Here is a 23,359-nt window from a genome sequence, read left to right on the forward strand (position 1 = left end):
AAGAGGCACTAAAATGTTACATACTTTCTCACATTGTCTTGGAACCTTATCAGAGCTCCTTAACAACCCACAGAGTTTTTTACCTTCGGCAGCTCTGAGTTAGAAAGAAAAGGCAAATGTCAACTTGAATCCCACTTGTAGATTCACAGAACTGAAGGACCTGTGATTTTACAGTCATAGCCCATTAACTACAAACCACATATATTTTAAACAACTGTAGACCATTTTCCAGAGCAAAACATTAATTTCTAAAATGATTTCTACCGTCTTCACAGAAATAGAATCAGAACTCAAACAATATTATAACTTAGCACCTGATATGTACATATTTAGGCCTACTTAGAGAATGTGTTTTGTAAATACAGCATATAGATGTGGGGGAAAAGTCTGTAACACTACTGTTGCAATGATTTTCAACGCTGTTTGTATTACATACTATACTGAACAAAATTATAAACATAACACTTTTGTTTTGTGTTCTTCATCATGAGCTGAACTCAAAGATCTAAGATTTTCTCTATCTACACAAAAGGCATATACAGTATCTCTCAAATATTGCTCCCAAATCTGTCAAAATCTGTGTTAGTGAGCACTTCTCCTTTGCCAAGATAATCCATCCTCACAGGTGTGGCATATCAAGTTGCTGATCAGACAGCATGGGTATTGAACAATATTTGAGAACATAGAGAAAGTCTAAGATCTTTGAGTTCAGCTCATGATGAATGGGGGAAAAAACAAAAGTGTTGCGTTTATAATTTTGTTCAGTGTATGTCTCTATATTATTCAAATGTATATATGTTTATATGTATTGTCAACAGGCTTCAAATGGTAAGAATGATTAATTAATGCTTGTATGTTGTAAGAGATACATCACTGACCAGCCAGGTGCATCTTTCAGGTACCCAGAGGCTTGTTAGCATCTACAGTTTATCAAAGAGCCCCACTGGGACCTGGTAGCTATGGACCTGCTTCAAGAGGAGGCAGCTCTAAATGAGAGTTTTTTCCCCACTTCCTCTGTCTCCTCTCAGTTTCTCTAAGTGTTTTTTCTATTTCAATTTATTTTTTTATCTTTAAGGATATGACACTAGTTTTGGATATGTGTCACATATGGGCTGTGCTAGTTAGGCTTACTAAAGTTCTTTTGTTGCTGTGAAAGCACACACAGGTCTACTACTGTTGCGTCGTGATGCACATGCCAATTAGGAAGAGTTAAAAAACACACCCAGGGGACAAGGCTTGTGTTGACACTCTCCTGCGTTGATGAGGAGCCATGTGCTGATCCCCAATGGAGGCAGAGAGAAGAAGCAAGTGCAAATAAGAGGGGGTATGATAAAAAGGTAGGGAAGAAGTAAGAAAGTGGGGAGTTCCTATACTCATGCGTAATGTGGCCCTTCCCTGTCAGAGTGATTTATGAGGAACAAAGGTATTATAATATTCCTGCCGCGAATCAGAGAAATGGCAGCAAGAAGGGAGGAAGGTAGGGAGGTTTAAAGTGTGTCTATGTGTGTGTCTAAGAAAAACAAGTCAGGCAAAGGGTCAAAACTGATACAAGCCAACACCAGAAAGGAAACTATATCAAAACAAGAAGTGGACACATGCTGCTCCTGATCTACAATATGCACCTACACACCACTTCTGTATGCATTTGATATTAGTGTGTGTCCTTGTGCATATACGCACCCATGCGTAAGGAAATGAAGTAACAACACGTCAGGATGTTTAAATGCATGGGATTTCTTTGCTTTACTTCTGTGCTGTAAATAGTCTTCTTTATGGATTTTTGCATTGATGACTAAACTCTGTGTCTTGCATTTGAGAACGAGTCACTTTATAATTCTGAATAAAGGTCCAGAATAAAAATGGAAACTTTATTTGAGCATCTCACTTTGACATACTTTTTTTTATTTGAGAGTGAGAGCTGCAGCTCTTCTCTGTGGTATTTCCTGTCTGACAAGTTCAGCTAGTACAGTAGGTGCAGGTTAAGTCTGCGCTTTACATGCATCAGTACAGTTGTGTGCACATGTATCCGTTGCTCATTACTTGGCTTTAATTAACCTTATCACAGCGCAACATGCACTGAGAGAAAGGGAAGAAGGCGTGGAAAGAGTGATAACCTTGAGGGAAGGTTTCTTAATGTGACTCTCCGTGCTTTTCCTATTTGAAGTATTTCTCTGCATCCCCTCTCTCACACCCTTATCACATTCATTCACACACCAACACGTGTCTCATTTAACTCCCCCAACAAACACACACATACATACATACTAATGTATTTATGTACAGTATACCCACTGGTTTGCTATGGGGTAGATTGATATATATGAGCTTCAAGTATGTTGCACCATGAGAGCTTATGGCATTTCCAAGATTTTAATTAACACAAAATAATATAGACTATATTTCAAAAAGAAATATTGGTATCAGTGTACACAGATGGGACTCTCCTACTGATCTCAATTAATGAGAATACCAAGAACCATGAGATCAATCGATCTTCCACTGTGACAGAACATTTACATTTTTAGTGTACATAACTCTATAGCAACTCATTTACACGGGCTGCTCTGGGGACGTCTTGTCAGCACCACCTTTTCACCTTCATTTTGAAAACCTCATCGAAAACTTGTAGCAAGGAATGTAGGCAATGTGATTTCAACTCTGTGTCCTAGACCCATTTTGCTTGTTTGCAGTTAAGAGAGAGGATGTAAATGCCAACCATGAAAAGGAAGACAGACTTCTCCTCAAGTTTGACAAAAAAGGTGAACTAGTTCCCACAGAGTGAGACTACACTTTCAGTGCTGCGGTGGCAGGACAAATTGTCATTTACAGGTTGGCCATTCGGACTCCCACTCAGGTGTGGTTCATGTGTACTACTCCCATTTACAGAACAGGATGACATTAACGCGCTTCCTGTTGCCCCCCCCCCCCAAACACACACACACACACCAACTAATTCAACTTCAAGTAGAACATTTACAACATTACCTCCTGTCATTAGTGATGAATAATAGGTGATGATGAGGAGGGGGGAAATTCTGGGGCCACACATCTAATAATGTTGGCATGCAATGTTAGAAAGCTGAGAGATGTGTGGAGTGATGCAGGAGGAGCAGAGTGAGATGAAATGAAAGGGGGCAGAGGGGGGATTAGCCACAGCTATTAGCAGCTTCTAAAGTAATCACACTCATTAGTTGCTATCAGATTGGGTTAGATGGTTATAAAACAAGAGAGAGAGAGAGAGAGAGAGAGAGACTGAGAGAAATGCATAGAGCATATTCCTACCTACTTTTTCTTTCACCGCTCATACCAGAGACACACAGACACAGTACACAATGACAAGTGTGTCTGTTAAATCAAGTGTTGGAAGAGGTACTCAGATGCTTTTATATCTAAAAGTAGAGTTAACAGGCTGTAAAAATAATCATTACAGGGAGGGGTCCTTGAATAAAAATACATAGTACAACCGTAAATTAACTTCTCTTTAGCAATGTCGCTGGGTTCTCAGATCTCAGTAAGTAAGTTGATGAGCTGTTCTTGCAGGTAATGGTGGATAAAACACTGAAAATAAGATCAGATAAACCATAAATATCCGTTAAGTAGTAAGCACTCGAGTGCCTCTGGTTGAACCAATAAGCCACAACTGTCGCAGTTACCACAAAACTATTAATAACTGTTGTAGTTACTTAATTATAAATTACCATAAAATGTTATTATTCGAGTACAACCTCAGTAACCAGACAGGCTCCCTAACCAGTACTGCACCATCTCACTCACAACATTACAAAAGCTACTGCTCATTTTACTATTACACATCATTTTATATTTTTAATTTTCTTAAAAGTTTTGCCAGACCACCAAATAGCCGGGCCATGAAGAATAGATGTCCCTGCTGACTGACTGACTACCAAATGTTGAACATGCATGTGCAAGATGAAGCTAGTAGCTTCTAATATTCCATCAAATGTTTTGCTGATTCCCTGTGGTAATGTGTATGACGCATTGACATATTTGATTCCCTTGAAGAGCCAGTGTGAGGTTTCAGTTCAATGGATCCAAAAGCAGACAAGAAAGAAAATTAACGGTGATTCAGGTTTTATTTGATTTTTTGGCGAGAGAAGTGTTTTCTAAAGTTTGTTGACTCTAGAAAACAGGAAGGCTCACATGTTCATATTTCCTGTATTGTGTTGTCCAGCGCTGCTGTTGCAGCAAAGTTTGGAGTGGCCATTCATTATATGACTACATGCAATGGAGATGTTGCTGACTTGGTGTTCATGACTAATTTTCACTTTATCCAGGGCAGAAAACATATTTAGACAGGGTGAGACAAATAGTGAATGGTAAATGGACTGCACTTTTATAGCGCCTTTCAAGTCCTCCGACATGTCACATTCAGAAAAATAAAAATGGTTATTCTTGGCTTGTGACTTAATTTGGACTTGTGTTAAATTACTTGACCCTTGAAATGAAGACTTAAAACCATCTCTTGTATATTTTTGAACCTAAAGACAGTCCAATGGCATTTTTGGGCAGAAAGCCATGAGTCAAAACATTTGCAGTGCTCCCCACAGGCTCTTCCCCTGGTCTGAGTGAACTTTATTCTTTCACGAGGGCCAATGCAGTTCACTTTAAAACATAAATAAGTAAAAGTATGGGATGACAATGAGGAGATGAAACACAAAGGACTCGCTCCTCAGCCAGGAGGGACTTGTATAGTTTCGCTGCTGGAAGTTTTAGCTCTACTCCACCACCATCTCTGGGTTCCACCAGAGTGATTTTGGTGTCTATCTGTATTCAAAATGCACTGTACAGAAAACACGGTGTTGATTACATTGAATTTGATACAGATCTGGTGCCGGTGCCACTGGGTCAATACAACTGCGTTTTTAGCTTGCCCAGCACTTTTCTCTCTTCCTTGGGGTCTCCATACACCTTATTACACCTGATATTTAGTCCCCACACTTCTCTTACCACTGTACTTCTCACTGCGACTCTTTTAATATGTGCCCTTTTCCATATTGTCCTTTCACCTATTGATTAATTGCCAGAAATGTGACTTTTGCATTTTCACCGCTTTACAGGGTCATCTTGATATTGATGTCCTTAATGACAATCAGAGTGACAGACAAACATAGTATGTCCTCAGCAGTCAAGAATATGATGGATCAAGTTAAATTAAATGGCTGAGACATTTTAGGAAATACGATTCTTTGATTTCTGGCCAACAGTTAGATGAGAAAGTCAATACCACTCTGTCTGTACAGCCAGGAGATTGTTAGCTTAGTTTTACATTAAGACTGGATGCAGGGGGAGGCTGCTAGCTCTGTCCACAGATAAGAAAATCTCAAAACATTTCCAGTCTTTATGCTCAGCTAATTGACACAAAACTGTCAAACTATTGTTTTGACGGCTGAATGGAACATTACATTTATGTTAACATTTCAGATCTCTCTCATGAATAGCTCCATGTTCGCTTGTCTATCACTATCAGATCTCTAATGATTTTCCTAACAACCACCCTCTCCAGCGCTTACCCCTTAAACAAATAACATGGATCAAAGCTGGAACAAAGCACTGCTTAATACACCAAAAAAGAGCATGGGATATTTTAACAGCTTATCCACAAGGAAATATGCAAATTTGATTAGCTAATGCTTGTACCAAACATATTTGGTGCACCACCAAAACATGTACTGACATTTTGGGAATACATTTTGGTATAATTATTCTGTTTTAAAAAGGCCATGTCTGTATATGACTGTTTATCAAAAGTATCAGTTCATTGGTTTTACAAAATTATGACAAAAGAACAAAAGAATGTGCAATGAAAACATAGAAATTATCAAGGAGATTATTACGTGTTTTGTTTGGTATTGTTGGTTTGTAATTCTCCCCGTGAGATTCAATTAAACATTATTTATATATCTCTCTGCTTTTCAATTATTCATAAAGCTTATTATTACTAAAATGTTTGAGTGAAGACTATTATCTTATTATTTAGGAATCGTGAAAATGACATTTAAAAGCTCAAAATGTTGAGGATGAGATGCACTATTTAAAACAATTTGTGAGACAGCCTTGCATTCTCGAAATATTGAGTACTTGCAGAGGAGGGAATGGTGAGGATGGCTAATTACTGGAGGGAGATGGGAGTTATGTGAATTATAGCTGTTTGCTCTGGTCTGTGATATTTTTCTGTTTATGAGTAGAATAAATGTGTGGCGCATTGAGGAGCAGAATGTTCGCTTGGCAAGGAAAGCCCTGCGCTCTGTGACAGGTGATGTACTCAGCTCACAAATGTTTTCTTGCAGTTTTAATACCAGTTAGATAACTGCGTCCAGCACACTGGTTTCAGCTTCCTCTTTAATGGTGACACTGTTGGCCTTCAAGCAGTGTTTTTACCAGGTGCTCCAGAAAGGATAGAACAAAAGTAGACAGAATGTACACATAAAAGAGGAAGGGTGGTGAAATTACAGATATAAAGTCAAAATGAATCTGCATGAGCTTCATCTTTGCCTCCAACGTTGCTCCAAGACACATGAAAATACAATGGATAAGATATAATCAATTTAATAAAAGGAAGCTTTAAAAAAATCCTAAAAAAATATTCAAATGGTACGTCTGGTGAACAACTCCCATTAAAAAAAACAAGGGCAACAAAGAACGTATTCCATTATGTATACATGGGACTACATTATGTCTAGCAAGCCCCAACAAAGTTATAGTCCAAAAACTATTAAAAACATATCAGTAAGTCACACCTTGGCAGTACATATATTCATGTTGCAGGTGAAAAAATTGTCCCCAACAAATTCAGCATTTAGCAAAAACACTAGAGTGCCCGGTTGTTTTAGGAAACTTTTTTTTAAAAATTAAACTTAGTGACCCCTTTTTTCAAAACCAACATTTTTAGTAGGAACAAATGGACTTGTGTAATTTGGTGACACAACAAAATTACAGTATATGCCAGCCTTACCCTTTAAATGATTGTAACATTCAAATGGAATAAGCTAAATTTTGCTTAAACTAGAATGGCACTCTGAAGCCAATAGTGCATTCTTCTATGATATGCAAATCTATAAGCACAGCCACTTTGTAGGATTGGATGTATTTCTAAAACTATTAGAATGACAGTATGTCTCATCTCTCCTGTGCAATTATTATGTATTTTGTCAGAATTCCGATTTCAAAAATCACATCCCTTATAGGTTATTTCTTACATACCGACTGCATTTGTTTCTACAGTGTTGTTTTAGGAGGGAGATGTTGTATGTCTGGTCGCTTCACAACCTTCACTCTAATTAGGATGGGTTTGCGCATACATGACGAATTCAGTTACTTTTGTCATAGACTGGGGTGTTACAGTTGACCTATCTCACAACGTTAACAAATGTGAAAAATAATTTGTGTATCCACCCTGTGATTCTACTCCAAAAGTTAAAGGGTTCTGGATTGGCCCATGCTACAGCCATCCACCAAGTTTCATGAAAATCAAGCAATAGTTTTTTCTGTAATCCTCCTGAGAGACAGCAAACAAACAAACAGCACTGAAAACATACCCTCCTTTTGTAGGTAATAAAGGTTTTATATGGGAAATTTTTGGATTGCATCATCAATCCTTTTAAAATGTTAACTCATAACTCTCAGGTGACTTTGTAAAAGTAGACACATAGTTAAAGTGGTGATGCATAAGATTTTCGGTCCTCAATTTGATTTGGCGACACCTAGTTACTGGTGGTAACAGCAAATGTCAGGGATAACTTTTTCTCTAAAAAAAGTTGTCTGCTTAGTGTCATAAGTGACATGGAGTGCGGTGAGAGCGAACCATAAGAGTACAGGTGTGGGCCGGACAGCTAAACAATGAGCTGAAACTTAGCAATAAAGGTCCATAAAGACGAGGTGAGCTGCAGATTCAGGTGATAATTCTCAGTAGGTTCATCACTACAGAGGACCCTTTTCAGATTGTCACATTGTTTTCACATTGTCATTATATAAATATTGATTACACCCGCTTTAAGTAACAATAGCCCTTCTAGATTGAAGTGTACAATGTGTATGACTGAATTTAAATCAGTCATGCACATACACATGTATTTCACTTACTGTGTAAGCACCAGCATGTTTGTCTGTATGTGCACACCTCAAGGTGGAGGCTATATGCGAAGCTCCACAGTAAACACACCACTTTGTCTTCCTCTCTCCCTCTCACACTCTCTCTCTCTGTATCTCATTTCCCCTAACCCTGTAAAACAAGATAGACAGAGATAAAATACAACAGGGAGAGAAAGATAAACGATAGGACAAGTGAAAGATATGGATTGGGGAGATAAAATAACTCCTTCATTTGGGGTGAGTCTCAGAGGAATAAATGCAGTGTGTGGGCAGGCACTGCTGACGGTTTACAATCTAGCCTATAGTAACAGCTTTATATAATCTATTGAACATTTCTGTCTGCTGCTGCGGCATTGTTCCCACCTGAAATTAAGTCCAACTGAGCTGTCGATTGACCACAGAGGACTAAGCTGCATTGTGAGCTCCCTTGGTGGTCTTTTAATATTGTCTGACCACCCTTTCTATTCATCATTGTTTGATAAAAATCGTCAGACTCTATTTCCCCCTTTAGCAGTGAGTCATTTAGTGAGCAAAAGTGACTCACTGCCTCTTTGCGGTCTCTGGAATTAGTGACAGTTTTATGATGGAATTGTGGTTTTTAAACAAAGAAAGACATGACGGTGTTTGTATGAAGTGACAGCAGCAACGGGAACTGAAAATTAATTGCAGGACATGCTCAGGATGGAGTCCACAGTGAGGACACAGTGAAATGTAGGAGAACGCAGCTACAAATTTGCTGTGGTTAACAACTTGGTGGTCGATAAGTCTCATCATGTTACCCTTCAAAAGCAAAAAGGGGAGATGGGAGATGGGCTGCTTGAGGTGGAGTGTGTGTTTGTGTGTGTGTGTGTCGGGGGGGGGGGGACTGCTGCAAATGAAGGTAGTGGAAAAGGACTACGAGTGTAGAGGGAAAGCAGAGTAGGGAGTGGACCTTTCAGCTGAAAAGGTCGTCCAAATAGCTCCAATTTTCAGGCTAATCAGAGAGGGACGGGGTGGACACTAATCGGATGGTCAGAAGGTCGTGAAAGGTCACTAAAAGGTTATAGAGGTCACAGCAGCCCTGCACAGATCACCTGTCCATCATCTCTGTGAATGACCTATCCTTGCAAGGTGAGTAAGAGAGAGAGACAGAGAGGAGTTATTAATGTCTCTGTGTTGCATACATTTCGCTTAGGAGAGACTTACACTCCACTTACCGAAAATAGGCACAGCTCATCTGGTCAAGAAAGAAATTAGCCTCACAAGAGCAGATAACAAGAAGGGAATCAAGTCATTTATAGCAGCAATGCAGGGATGCTGGAAAGACGCATGGGAGGGCAAAAGGAAAATATGTTTGCAATTAAACAAATCAAGAAGACAGTCTGAACTCAGATAACATGCTGGGAAAAAATGACTGCCCTGCTCAGTCCTTTTTTGCCCAGCATGTTATCTGAGTTCAGACAGACACATTATCTAATATTAACTTTTTCAGGAAAGATGAACAGGAGCATAACAAACTGCCTGTTAGTAGAACTGGATTGAAGATGAAGCTGTGTATGAGACTGACAAACTGAGAGGCTTGTGGACTTTGATTGTAATCTGAAACAGGATCCAAGATGAGCCTTTTCACCTCTATAATACAGCGCTACAAGCAACTGCTACAGTTAATGAGCAAAAGGCCACATTTCTCTGACAGAGAATATATAAAAAGCCTTGTATGATCAGGATATGATATTTCCTGGTATTTACTTAAGATTTTGATTGTTCTATCCACCAACCCGTTTTAATCATGGATACAATCCCCAAACAATGGTTGGTTACCTGCCAGAGTTACCACTAAGTAGATAAACTAAACAACATTTGGCAGATGAGTTGAACTGGATGGACAGATGGTGGGTGACCGGTGTTGACATCAAACCCAGGAAAAAGACCACATTTGGCCAGAAGATTTCACACACAGGAGTGAGACCTGGTTCGGAGATAATTTATTCACTTTATAATGTTGCATAACTGCAGATTTGATTTTGATAGAAAATAGCTGTCGACAGGAGGTGTGGATGTTGATGATCTCTTTGTTTTTATATGAGAAGTACTTTATTGACAGACTGATGCTTAACTGTCAGGTACCAAGAAGTGGATGTTTAAAGATCCCCTCCAGATATGTTTTAAGAAATTTAAAAACACTATGCTTTGAATTACAATTAGTGTGTAATATGGTGAAACTTCTTAATATTACATCTACTCCTTCTCCATCATTGAAAAATCCAGAATCTATTAATAACACTAATACTGTTCTTTTCAAATTTTGTCTCCTACTTCACTGAAACGTCTATTCTGAGTGTTTGTGCAGTGGAGGTTTCAAGTTTCCACCACTGTAAGTTGCATATTGGACAAGGATAGCCTTCAAAACTAATTACAAATACATGCTCATACGTGTTAAACTGAGATTTAACCTGAGCACAGAGAAACCTTCAATCAGCTAAACTAGGGATATAGTATTTTTTATTCCATGCATTCTTCTTCCTTGTGAACACCTGGCGTATATATTACCCACAATGCAATTCGACCGCTGACAGTTTGAGAGTTTCGGGTCTGTTATGCTAGTAGCAGTTAATGTAGCCTTTCACAGACGAGGATCAGGCTACAGAGGTCTGGTAAACCTCACATCTTTCTAACTAAACTGCATTTTCAAACTTGTAGTCTGCAGCCCCAACCAATGCTGACTTGAGGCAATATCTCAGAGTTCATGCGTCTCCCTCTGGAGCCGAATACTGTTTTTATGCAACTTTTTTCATATGTTTAGTGTATGTTCAGTGCGCAGTATTTTACACTTAAAGTCCCCTTTAAGTGTAAAATTCTGCGCTTCATAGGTATTTACATAACAAATAATTCTTTCTACTATATTCATAGTTCATTTCAAATTCAGTCATTTGTTTTATAAATTTACTATGCAACTCTAACCCAGACTACATTTCTGATATTTCAGTCCTCCAATGTATCCTATCCCGATCTCAAACGTGCATGGACAACTTTTCACACAATTAAAAACATTGTTGAACAATTATTACACTTTTTAATAGTATATTACAGTTCATTACAGTTTTTCTGAATTACTTAAACACTATAACCTGACTTTTGAACTAAAATATCGAAACTATCAAAACTTCATTTTTCCAATTGCACATCCATTTCCATAAACTCTACACACAAATCCCTTCATTTCTCATTGCCTGCACCATGTGGTCATTGAGAATAATATTGTTCACTCAAGTCAGTAATCTTGAGCTCAGTTAGCACAGAGCTACCCAGGTAGGAACACAAATAGTCAAAATTGATAACACACCAATCTGAACCTTCAATAGATAGATAAAAGGGCCAGAGTCAGTTCATTCCGTTTTGAAACAATGGATCCAGAGAAATCTGAAGGAAGAGCAGAGAATACCAGAGAGGAGAAGGAGGAGGAAGTGCAGTATGGAGAGGAGTAAGAGGTGAAGGAAGAGGAACAGTAGGAGTTGGAGGAGGAGATGGGATAGGAGGAAGATGAGCAGTAGGTGGAGAACAAGAATCTCTGGCCTGTCCCAGACCAAAGAATAATTTGTTGTTTAGTGTGTTGTACTGTACAGAACACTAAGGAATAAAAATAATACAAATGTATGCATTTGCATATTTATTTTGTGTTCATCATGTGAAAAGGTTTTTGAGGGGGAGAATCACAAGCAACATTACTAATAACCAGTTTTTGTAGTATTGTTTTGAATTTATCTCACCAGTGTGTAAGACTATGTTGTAGTGTGTGTTTTTGAGGGCTAGTGTGTACTTTGTCTGAGGGAAAAGTTTGTTTTTTCTGCAAGATTGAATGGTTTTGAGTGGAGAGCTTCATTTTAACCTGTGAATAGGATGTTTGGGGAATTGGGTGAAAAGTTGTGGATTTGTGTTTAGAGCTTCGAGAAAAAGAGGCATAATTTCAAGAAATGTGTTTAAGCAATATCAGTATCAGTATCAATGTACTGGACTATATGAATAAAGTATTGAAAACTATATATCAGACATTAGATATTACATTACTCAAGTAAATATTCAATTCTGTCATCATCTTAATTTCATTAAAATATGCATATTTATTCTAATAGGACCCAAAAGCACATTACTTTCAAGTATAAAATTGATGTATTAAGCCAAGTATTCAGTACCCATACAAATCACTTTCACTTCCCCATTGGCTCATGATGAGCTGCCGAACTTGTATAACATTATAACCTGGACACATGGAATTTAGGTTTTACACACAGTCAGTCTTTTTATGGCTGTATAATGCTGAAAATGATTCCAGAGATGTATTATAATTAGGGGAACACAGAACATATTTTATTAGGTCACTTATACAATCAATATACATGTTTATTTCACTATAGGAAAATCAAAATAAATGTATCACATGGATCTTAGCTTTACATGTTTGACCCATGTTTATTCGAGAGTGCTTATAATACTCTTGCATGCTTTAACTTGCCGTTTACAATAGTGTTACATTTATAATGTCCAAAGAAACAACAAATCATGAGAGCTATAAAATAAACAGAGCCCCGACTTAATGAGGTTTGAGAATTGACTGGAGCACTGGAGAATTGGCTGCAGCACTACACAAAAATTACATGAAGTATATTCCTCTTCTTGTACACTAATAAATACTTGATATTTTAATCTTAAAATATGAAAAGCTGAGGGTCTCTTGACCTAAACTCAAGATTAATTTCCCCTAAAATTTTAAGGTTGTTCTAATAAACGCAATCAATTAACTCTGCGGTGAGCTCAAACGAGAATAAAACAAAACGCAGTTATGCTCCAAAACAGTAAATTTGCTAGTATAATTTCTTCCTGTAACAATATTTTTTTTGTTGATTGCAGAGTTGTTTGTCCATTTAGAGATGATTTGACTCTAGGGCAAAGTTAAATTAAATCTGATGGCATGGACTGATACAAGCACAGCATAAGTGTTTATTTTTATATCTCAGAGTTGAATTAACACTCATGATTTCCATTTAGGAGCAGACTGTTTTCATGTGCCAGTTCACACTGAGTTTATAAAGATCTATGTTTAAAATTGGCTATAGTATCATGCTGCCATATTGAGAAACTTCATGTTCATTGAGGCCAAATCACTCCGAATGAAGTATTTGGGACACAAACATCCAACTGCTGTTACCAATGAAGCTCAACTCTTTCCACACATAGAAAAATGATTTCCAGTCTCAGAATGAGGGGGGTGGGAAACAGGTGAGATACAGAGGAATGAAATGAATGATGAAAGGATAATTTCTGCATTTTTTAACCTGCATACTACAAAAAGTTTTGGAATCCCTGCAGAAGATGGCTAGAAGGAGTTTGTTGTGTACATAGAGGAGATGCTAGCAAGACTTTAAAACGTTACTCTAACACAACAAAATCCTCTTTTCAACTCTGCCTCATGTCTCCACCAGTGTCTTCCTGGCACAACTCACCTGATTTCAGTTTCTTGTTAAAAACAAAGGTTGTCACTGAGAGTCGTAGGGATCCTTGACGTTGTACATCTCGTATAACAGTCTGAGCCTTTCAGTGGCAAAAAGTCCTTTTTGTGGATGTAATTTTGATGGGCACTATTGCCCTGAAGGAATTTGTTGCAGCCAGTTCAGCTGGTTTGCAGATGCTACTGCTACTATCTACTGCACAGATTCCAGAACATTTTGCACCTACTAGCCATTTTGACACCAAAATATGTGAAAATAGTGCATAGGTTTAAAAATACCAAAATCATTCTTTAAAGAAAGAAGGGAAAGAGGGGATGGGAGGGGTAGAATAGAGAGCATGGGGCTCTGACACACACCCACACGCCCACCCACACAGATCTTCATGTTGCCTGATTAGCTCTCTTCCCAAGACTGTGTGTGAGTGTGGTTGATTGACATCTCCCTCACTTTCCAATTGGTTTTGTTGCACCTAGGGAGTGGTTGTTAAGGCAGACCAGCCTACGCTGTTATCATTCTTATTGGGACACAAAGTTGACAGACATCACGTAATTCCCATCTGAGATATAATTATCGTTATTTGATCTTTAAGCTCCATCCAACCTCCACCTGACTAGAGGTCTAATCATTCAGGGTAACTGAAAACACCTGGGTCGATGGATGTGTGCATAGCCTTTAAGAAATCAACCACTCACATTTACAAGGGAACAATTGTACTGATTTTAATAATAACATGTTTGTATTCTGAACAATTATTTGTATGGTTAGCTACAGTTTAATAGTACTGGTCAGTGTAAAGGTTCATTCAAGTTTTCTCTTGTCCTGGTGAACGAAAGCAGATGCTTTATCTATAGTTTTTGATCCAGTACATTGTTGTTATTAGTGTTTTTACATGGGGACCATGCCCTTTTTGTTGTTTTTAAATACATTTACAGCTATCACCAGACCAATAGTTTTTTTGCTTAGCAAGGTTCCTAACTGAGTGAAGTGACTCGGAAGCATTTAAGTGGCAGCCATGATAAGAGCTGGTCGAATTCTCTAAAAGCTAAGGAAAGGTTCTCCAATGTGTCTTTCTTACCTAGCATAGGGTACACTAGATCATCCTTTACCATAGACAGTATATTACTAACCATGGTTAATAACCATGGTTAATAACCATGGTTAGCCGTGCAGCGACCGGGACTATGTTTTTTTTGCCTGTGCTCTACATCATTAAATGATGATGCATCATTAAATGATGTAAAGCACAGGCAAAAAAAACATAGTCCTGGTCGCTGCACGGCTGCACAAACAAAAGTCTTCTGGCTCAGTGTGTTTATCTGACACGGATCATCACTGTTTAATCAGCCCACCTACAAGGCTCACCTGCAAAACACCAACGCTCTGTCACTGATGGCCGAATAGTTTTTTTTAGATTCATAGAGAGCTATAATCTAAGCAATACGGTTACATCTCTCATGTACGACAGGGTGTCGCAGGGTTTTTTTTGGCTTTGGTTGGCTTCACTGCTCAATATCTGGCTTACCCCCTTGTCCTTTATCAAAGAAAAGGAGGTAAGGCCATCCCACAGTTCCTTGCAGCAGCAACATTTAAAGCAACGCACCATTGCAGTTTCACCACAGCAGATCCACTTAAATGTAGAAATAACAGAGCACTTATTTTATACATGTGACACTATCCAATAAAGTATGGAAATCCTTGTATGATTAGCTGAGCTCCAAAACCACAAATAGAGATTTCTTCTCTGTCAAATCCATCCAGTTAGGAGGAATCATGAAAAAAAAAGAATATTGAATTTCTAGTTAACAATATCAGCATCATAACAAACTACTATATAGGGCTACATAAATGTTGTTTCACTGAACCCCCAACGTTTTGGAATGAATTTTTTTTTTCTCTACTTCACAAATGTATAAAAAAGGTCAAAGCAACCATACCAGGAAACTCCTTGCTCAATTCCTTATTTTTATTTAATTATTATTTAAATGGCTCAACTTCTTCTTCCTGTATATTGATTTTTTTCATTATTCTTTTTAACATTTCAACCCTATTTGTTTTGTTTTCATTTTTAACAACCATCTATTTTGTTGTTTATTCCTATACAGTAATTGATGGTTAAATGAACCCTATGTGCCCTATATGTGAAGTTTTTCTTCGAGGTCAAGGAAAAGTGGTTAGGAAAGGAAGTTTTTTTTTACTTTTTGACCACAGCCAAAGACCATTTGGCATGGGCAGTGATATTCTGCAACAAAGTAAGGAGGACCCAAATGCAGACAACTGGGCAGACTGGCCCCATTCAGTGATTTATTGCCACAATGAAGATATGTACATGCAGGTATGGTGAAGGCAACATGAGAAACATGGCAACTTTGCAACATAGAAACTTGTGTGACTGGGAACAACCTGGCAGGGAATTGGTGAAAACCAGAGTATGTACTGCAGGGCTGACAAGGGAAAGTGAAAACAGGTTAGCAGGAGGATGAGGGAGTCAGGTGACTGGGGCGGGTGGAAAAGTCTGAGGGCATCTGGGGGACAGGTAAAGAACTGCCATGAATAGAAGTGGGAGTCTGGCTGGAGAGAGAGACAGAGAGACAGAATGTGACACTAAAGCACCTTACAGCACAGATTTGACTATCCAGTACACTTTAGTCACAATGGTAACTTGCTAACTTCGCATTATATCATTATTATTATTATTATTATTATTATTATTATTATTATTATTATTATTATTATGTTAGCTCTCTGCTGTAACATGAGTTTACAAGGCATGCTCTCTCTGCTTGTTTGCATGATGAGGAGCCAGATAGTTTATAGGTACTAGGGTTCAAGGCTCAGTCTGATAGATGAATATATGTTATCAGCCTGCTTCATTAAATGTAAGTTGCGGTTGATTTGACATTAGCCAGTAACACTATGAGCTATAATGAATCTTTGAAAACATTTGATTTCAGTTCAATTATTCGCTCCATAAAAACAGATACAATGTGTAGAGGGGACAGTTTCATCATATTTTGTGAGATTTTCTCTCATCTCTTACAGTTCACTTCAGATCTGATGCTGAACACAAGGTATGATTCAAAGACAATCATATAGGTAACTGTAGGTGTCTTTTACTCCTAAACCCCTTGTCTGGGCAGTACATAAAAGGTACACATGTCCTAGACCAATAGTCTCAGTGTTTTTTTCATTATTGTTCTTGCTTTTCTGCTTTCATGTTTCATGTCTGCATACATTCTGTGAAAAGACATATATAAATATTAAGTGGTCAAGAAGACTTGATGGATGGTCCAAAGAAGGCATGAACGTCAGGATTACAGCCAGGTAAAAGTGTCAATTTATGAGGAAATGGACATTAACTGATGAACTCCAGCAACGGCACATCAGTTAAAACATCAGTATTAATATGTGAACACTTTTGAAGAAACAGAGAAAAGGGAAAACAGAGTGGGACAACAGAAGTAAAGAGAGGGAGAGAACAGAATAGATGCTGGACTCTAAAACCTTTATTGTCCCAACTTAAACACAATAAAACCACTCATCAAGAGACAAACAAAAAGTGAGAGAGAGCAAGCAGACAGGGGGCATAAAGACTGGACGACACAAAGACAAAGCTGGCAGCTGAGAGGAGGCAGGATGTGTCAGTTCTGCCCTCAAAATGAGATGACAAACATTTTCTGCTCCAGTGTAGCAAATATGATACAGAAAGGGACCAAATTCTTCACAAAAATAAAATTGAAATTTAAAGAGAATGATCCCTCTTCCAACCAAATCAAAATGCAATGCCTCCTTGGAGAAAAAAGCCTCCCCAGAGACAGCTAAATTTATCAGTGCGTGCCACAACCAAAGGGGAAACCATTTGAGAAACACATAAAAACTCTAATTACTCTGATCAACATCAACCTGTTTGTTTTCGTTTTCATGACTCCTCACATGATTGCAACAATTTTGTTATACTGTTCTGTTACACATTCAAATGCACACAAACACACAATCAGGAGCACTCCCTGATACAAGGTGTCAACATCACTGAAATATGAGTTGACAGCGGGTAATTGCTGTGGCAGTTTCATAGTAAAGTTCATTAAATTTTAAACTTAGGATGAAAACTGGAGAACAGATGGAAGCGTTGGATATGATAGAATGAGAAAACACAAGCCTCGCGCAATCTGAACCAACCAAATTATAGCCAAAGATAAAAGAAAAGTATATCAGCCAGTCCTGCTGAAATTCAAAATAAACTTCAGTGTTATTTAGCACTAAATAGACAATACAGAATGGCAGTGACAATACCATCTGCCCACGGTGAGCGACCGGAAACTGAGAAAGACATGAAGTAAATTCAGAATGAGTGACCACAACCTGGCCATTGAGACTGGTGGCCACAGACAAACCTGGCAACCAAGAGACAACAGCCGGCATCAGTGCTGTCAACAATAAGAAGTAGAGACCAAGCAACTTTTCTTGCTTTACTACACCCAATAAAGACACAACTTTACTGAGTTTACCAAACTAAAACCCCAAAAAGTGAAATTAAGAATGTGCCCTTTCAGAGAGCTATATAACATTTTAGCTTAACACCAACTACGGTAACATTTTAATGTTGCATCTGGCAGAGGTGGGGCTCATTTTAACTATTTTATATTGTGCCTTGTAGTTCAATCCATAACAATACAAAGTATTTTTTTAAGATGATCATAAAGGTTTTGTATGTAAAATCTTAATCTGCAAGCTATAGCTATAAGATAAATGTTGTGGGGTAAAAAGTACAATATTTCTCTGTGAAATGTGGTGAAGTAGAGGTATAGAGTAGCATCAAATGGGTAAACTCACAAGAACTTGAGTAAATGTAATTAATGTTACACAATACTGTACTGATCTTCTTCAAAATTCCTCGTTTTGATTTTTATATCTCGTTTATTCTAAGATGGCACCATTATATTTTCAAATACTTCAATCTCCTTTTTTGGTATGATTTCTTTGCAGCAAATTCTTTTCTTTCATTATGGTGAAAGCTACCATCTTGCTCTCTAATTCTTAACTATTATACTTACATTGTAAACCTTGTACACATGCTTTGGAAATACTGTACTTAATCTAATTATGGCCATGCCAAATAAAGCAATTTAGAATTTGAGAGCCAGTGAGGGAGAGAGTAAAGGTAAATGAGTGAAAGCAAGAGGGAGGAGAAGAGGGATCAGAATGGAAGGGGAGTAATTGAATTGTAACTGAGGCTTTGGTAATATTGTTTATGCAACACTCACGCTCCTAAGGCATGCTGAATTGTTGAAGTTAAATTGAATGAGGGAGATAAAAGAGCGGTAGAGACTTGGACATGAGTGGAAGAGCGAGAGGGTGCCAGAAATGAAACAAGGAGGATTTTAATGGGAACCTTTAACTGCTTCATCAACATATAGGCGAATTGCCTGTTATACCAATACAGCATAGCCTATTTGATTTTGAAAAGAGAGAGAGATAGATAGATAGAGAGAGAGAGAGAGAGAGAGAGAGAGAGAGAGAGAGATGCTCTGGCTTTGCTTTCATCAGTCACATCTCGCTGTGGGAGGGGGATTGAAGCGACTGCCTCGGAGCTCTCCGGTAACAGAGACAGTAGACGGCACTGACTCATACTGACGGTCCACACACAGCACATTTTAGACTCTCCCTGACCTGCAACCTGACAGGAGGATGATGATGAAGACATAAAGGAACTTTCAACTGGTTTATTGGTTGTTTTGAATCCTCTCTTGGCAGCATATTTCTCTTAATATTTGGGCATCAGATAAAGTCAGAATGCATGTTATTTATTCACCAACGCCAGATGGCGGTGAGTTGAAATATCACTAAAACACATCTGAGTGTGTTGGGACGGGACAAGGTGTTTTTTCCTCACCTTTTTCTTAACAACTGCGGACGAGAAAACTTCGTTTCTACCGGTGGCGGACCTTCTATTTTCATCCTCATATCCGACCCCCTTCTCCTTCTCCTCCGCCTCCTCCTCTTCCTCCTCCACCACCTCCTTTTCCTCCTCCAGCCGTCTTCACTTGATAAAACAACAGCCGACGAGGAGACAAGACGACAGCTTGCCTGCCAGCGGTCAAAGGGAATCAAAATAACAATTTAGTCAACAGCAGCACAGGATTGGATCCTCACAAGGATGCTACTTCAGCACAGACACTACTAGACTGTCCAAACAGCCGCTGCCAATATGTTTAGGCGAGGTAAGAGAAAGAGGGATTCACTTGTTTTTGTTGCTGATGGCATGGAGCGCGTGTGACTGAGCTGTTTATTGGTGTCGACGTGTGTGTGTATGTGAGTTGGTAAAAAATCTTGGAGTCTTTTTTTTTTTTTTTTTTGCTAAATGGAGTCGCTGAGTAGACTGTTGGTCCCGCTGTAACAACTTACCATCCGTCGTTTATTCGCTCTGGGGGCCGGGAAAGGAACGGGAATTAAATATTTATCCACTTCATGTAAAAATGATTCTTAAAATAGCGAACCGCTGCCGCACTGCAGTTTGTGGGACTTACCTGCGCGAGGGTGGTGTTGTTGCTGAGCGCGTGCCAGTTTGCGTGTGAGAGAGGGAAATAGAAAGAGAGCGTGTGAGAATGTGATTGTTAGGGAAAAAGTTGACAATTGTGCTTTTTTGGTACAAAACTTTCACCCCATTGGGCACATATAGCTTGAGCGCGCGCGCTTGTGTGCGTGGTCACATTGGCGTGATAGAATGAGGCGCCTGCCAATGGCAGGATATTTTGACTGCACTAAGGGAGAGGGTGGCTCTCCCGGTGGAGGAGTAGACAAGATAATAACAAACACCTTGCTGTTAACTATCACACTGACACTGTTTTGTGGTGAGAAACGGTATTAAGTTTTACTACAATGACCTTGCCTGTTTGTGTTCACAGGGGAGCGCCAATCTCACTGGCAGCTTCTTCTTTCTGTGCATAAATGCGCACATGTGCGTGCACGTGCGTGGCAAAGAGGAGGCCCAATTAACATCACTTTTAAGAAATCCTGAAAAGCAATTTCACAAGTTAAATATACCACTCATTCGGTCATAAGTGAGAATATAATGTTTAATATGAAAGTACACACACACACGCACACACACGCACACACACACACACACACACACACGCACACGCACACACTCACACACACACACACACGCACACGCACACACTCACACACACGCACACACACACACACACGCACATGCACACACTCACACACACACACACACAGAGAGAGAGACATTTTAAAGAGAAGTGTTTGTGGAGTGGTGACTCATCTGCCAATCCCCCCCAAAAAGATACAGTGGGGCTCCAGTGAATAGCAGATTGTCAGGGAAGCCCACTGCTTTCTGATGAGTGTAGAGCACAGCTGACTGAACCCTGAGAACATAATAGAAACATTTTTTAAGTAGAGACATTGGGAAGTCTGACATTTGTCATTTCAATGCAGCACAACGCAGAGGAGGGAAACAACACACAAACATTCATGCACACCATTAGCTCACTTGGTTGGCCCGACTCAGGGCACAAGCTGGGCAATCTCCCCATTAAGGGTGGGACCTAATGGGCTTGACAGAGGGCTGATTAGTGCTGTCATTGTGTGTGTGTGTGTGTGTGTGTGTGTGTGTGTATGTGTGTGTGCGTATGACAGAGCATAAAAGAGACACAGAGAGCTTGCTGGCTAGAGGGAGACAAGCTTTAATTTTAATCTTCCTGTAATTTCAGATGGATAGCACCCACCCACCTACATGCACACACACACACACACACACACACATACACACACACACGACACACAGTGGTGATAGCTGATGCGTTTGCTTTGTATCTCCTCCTACAAATATGTGGCTGTCAGTAGCAATAATACAATTCAGAGTAATTGTGCAGTCTGCCTGAGATACAGTTATCTATGTCTGTCACCTTTACCCACAGTATCGCTCTGTGGTGGGATAAAACAAGAGAGGGAGGAGAAGTGTTTTTGTGTAATGAAAACTCCATCTCTCTTTCTCTCTTTGTCTGTCTCTCATTCTTTCTCTATCTCTCTGCTTGGCCAGTTCCTGCTGCCAGCCTCAGACTGAGAGGAGAGAGGCCTGGCAGGCTGATTGGCTACTAGATGCCTGGTTTGGGCAGCTGCCGAAGCTTTGTTTCCCAGCTTGTTTGAAGCTGGATTTGTTTCCCTTACTTGACTTTGCCTCTGTCTCCAACTCTTTTGTCTCTTGTTTTATCTAGTTTTTCACAGTCACGTACACACTTGACGCTTTGTGAACAAAAAACATGCCAAACCTTAAAATGAGCTATGAAAAGAAAAGCTCTTTTGTTAACAAAGGCACAAACGAAAGGCTTTATTATGCTCTGTCACAGTCTGTAGAAGTGCACACACTCAGAGTTGCACTTGCATTTTAAGGTTTTCAGCTAGGATTATTTTTATTCGCGATTAATCTGGCAGATATTTTCTCTATTAATCAGTTGGTCAATAAAATGTCCATTATAATTTCCTAAATCCCATGCTGAAATCTTTAAAATAATATTTTATCCTACTTACAGCCCCAAACCCAAAGAATATAAAGTTTATAGGGCTTTGAAAGCAGTTTGATAGACAGTGTTTTAATGGCACTGACTGCACCATCATACTCTGTTGCAGCCCCATCATTCTACTTTCAAGGTGGCTACATAATCTCATATAATATACATTTTGAGGCTTTCTGGGGAGACTCCTGAGAGGATTTGTTCATCAGCAAGCCGATATCGTCTGGAATTTCGTGTGTTAGGGTTTTTAGAAAGATTCATAAGATACCTAAGATAAGACTATGTGGAGATACCTTTTTGCTGGTGGTTGAACTGGAGCAAGATAGATAGATAGAAGATAGAATAGATACAGTTATTTTGTTGGTCAAATGCATTTTGAGTTTAAGCAATGACAATATAATCTATTGTTTGGTCTACACAGAGCTTTGCTGTGTCAACAATTTTATAAAAGGGAACACAAATTGAACAGTGGTTGTGAGCAATTATCAATTATTTGTACTTGATTAATTAAACTTTGAATTATCACTTCACACTACATTCAGATTTGTTAATTAAATAAATTTTAACATAATATAATGTGTTGTTCTATCTACACCAAGTGTTTTCAAACTAAGACAAATATTTTAATTTAAATTAATGTATTTAAATGCATTATGTACACATATGTTAAGTATTGCAATCTTCATACTTTATACAGTACTACGAACTGGGTGTCGATGGAGACATTCCTGGAAAAAATGCTGTACCAAGTTACCGCTAATGCAAACCAAACATTTCCTACTGCTGCAGCTTAACATTAAAAGCATTTAACTGGCAAAACAGGCGTTGACCTTTCTTATGAAGTATTCAGAGGAAATGTAACGTGTTTGTTAGTGACCTTAGAACTGACAAACACAATGCATTTTGTTGTTAAAAAATGCATGTAGTAATCAAGACAATGGTCAACATTTTTTGACAGCGGACCAGTTTCCAGGGAGTAATGGAACAAAAAGGTGCAGCAACAGTGAACTGTTACGCCAGGAATTACGGCTGCGCCACAGATTTGATGCGTCCATACCCCGGTATGGACCACTGGAGGTGTCTAAGAAGCGTTTCAGCAGTGGACCGTGTAGCCTGCCCCACATAATTTACTTGTTATTAATTTGACATTTTTGTGCTTCTACTACCTTCTTCACAGCTCTCTGTGACCCTGTTTCGTTCCGTCAACTTCAGGCTGCATTCCAGAATCAG

The 23,359-nt window shown here is 38.9% G+C and overlaps 1 long non-coding RNA gene across 1 annotated transcript; it reads right to left on the bottom strand.

Moving 5' to 3' along the window:
* Window positions 1-15,857: 15,857 nt before the first annotated feature.
* LOC123962660 lies at window positions 15,858-19,514 on the bottom strand. The gene is made up of 2 exons (XR_006823034.1): window positions 19,483-19,514; window positions 15,858-16,160 (listed from the first exon to the last, which is right to left on the bottom strand). It is a non-coding gene; the product is annotated as an uncharacterized LOC123962660 (long non-coding RNA).
* Between the last annotated feature and the right edge of the window lie 3,845 nt (window positions 19,515-23,359).

Source organism: Micropterus dolomieu, linkage group LG23 (assembly GCF_021292245.1).
Source record: "Micropterus dolomieu isolate WLL.071019.BEF.003 ecotype Adirondacks linkage group LG23, ASM2129224v1, whole genome shotgun sequence".
In the NCBI taxonomy this organism is placed as follows: Eukaryota; Metazoa; Chordata; class Actinopteri; order Centrarchiformes; family Centrarchidae; genus Micropterus; species Micropterus dolomieu.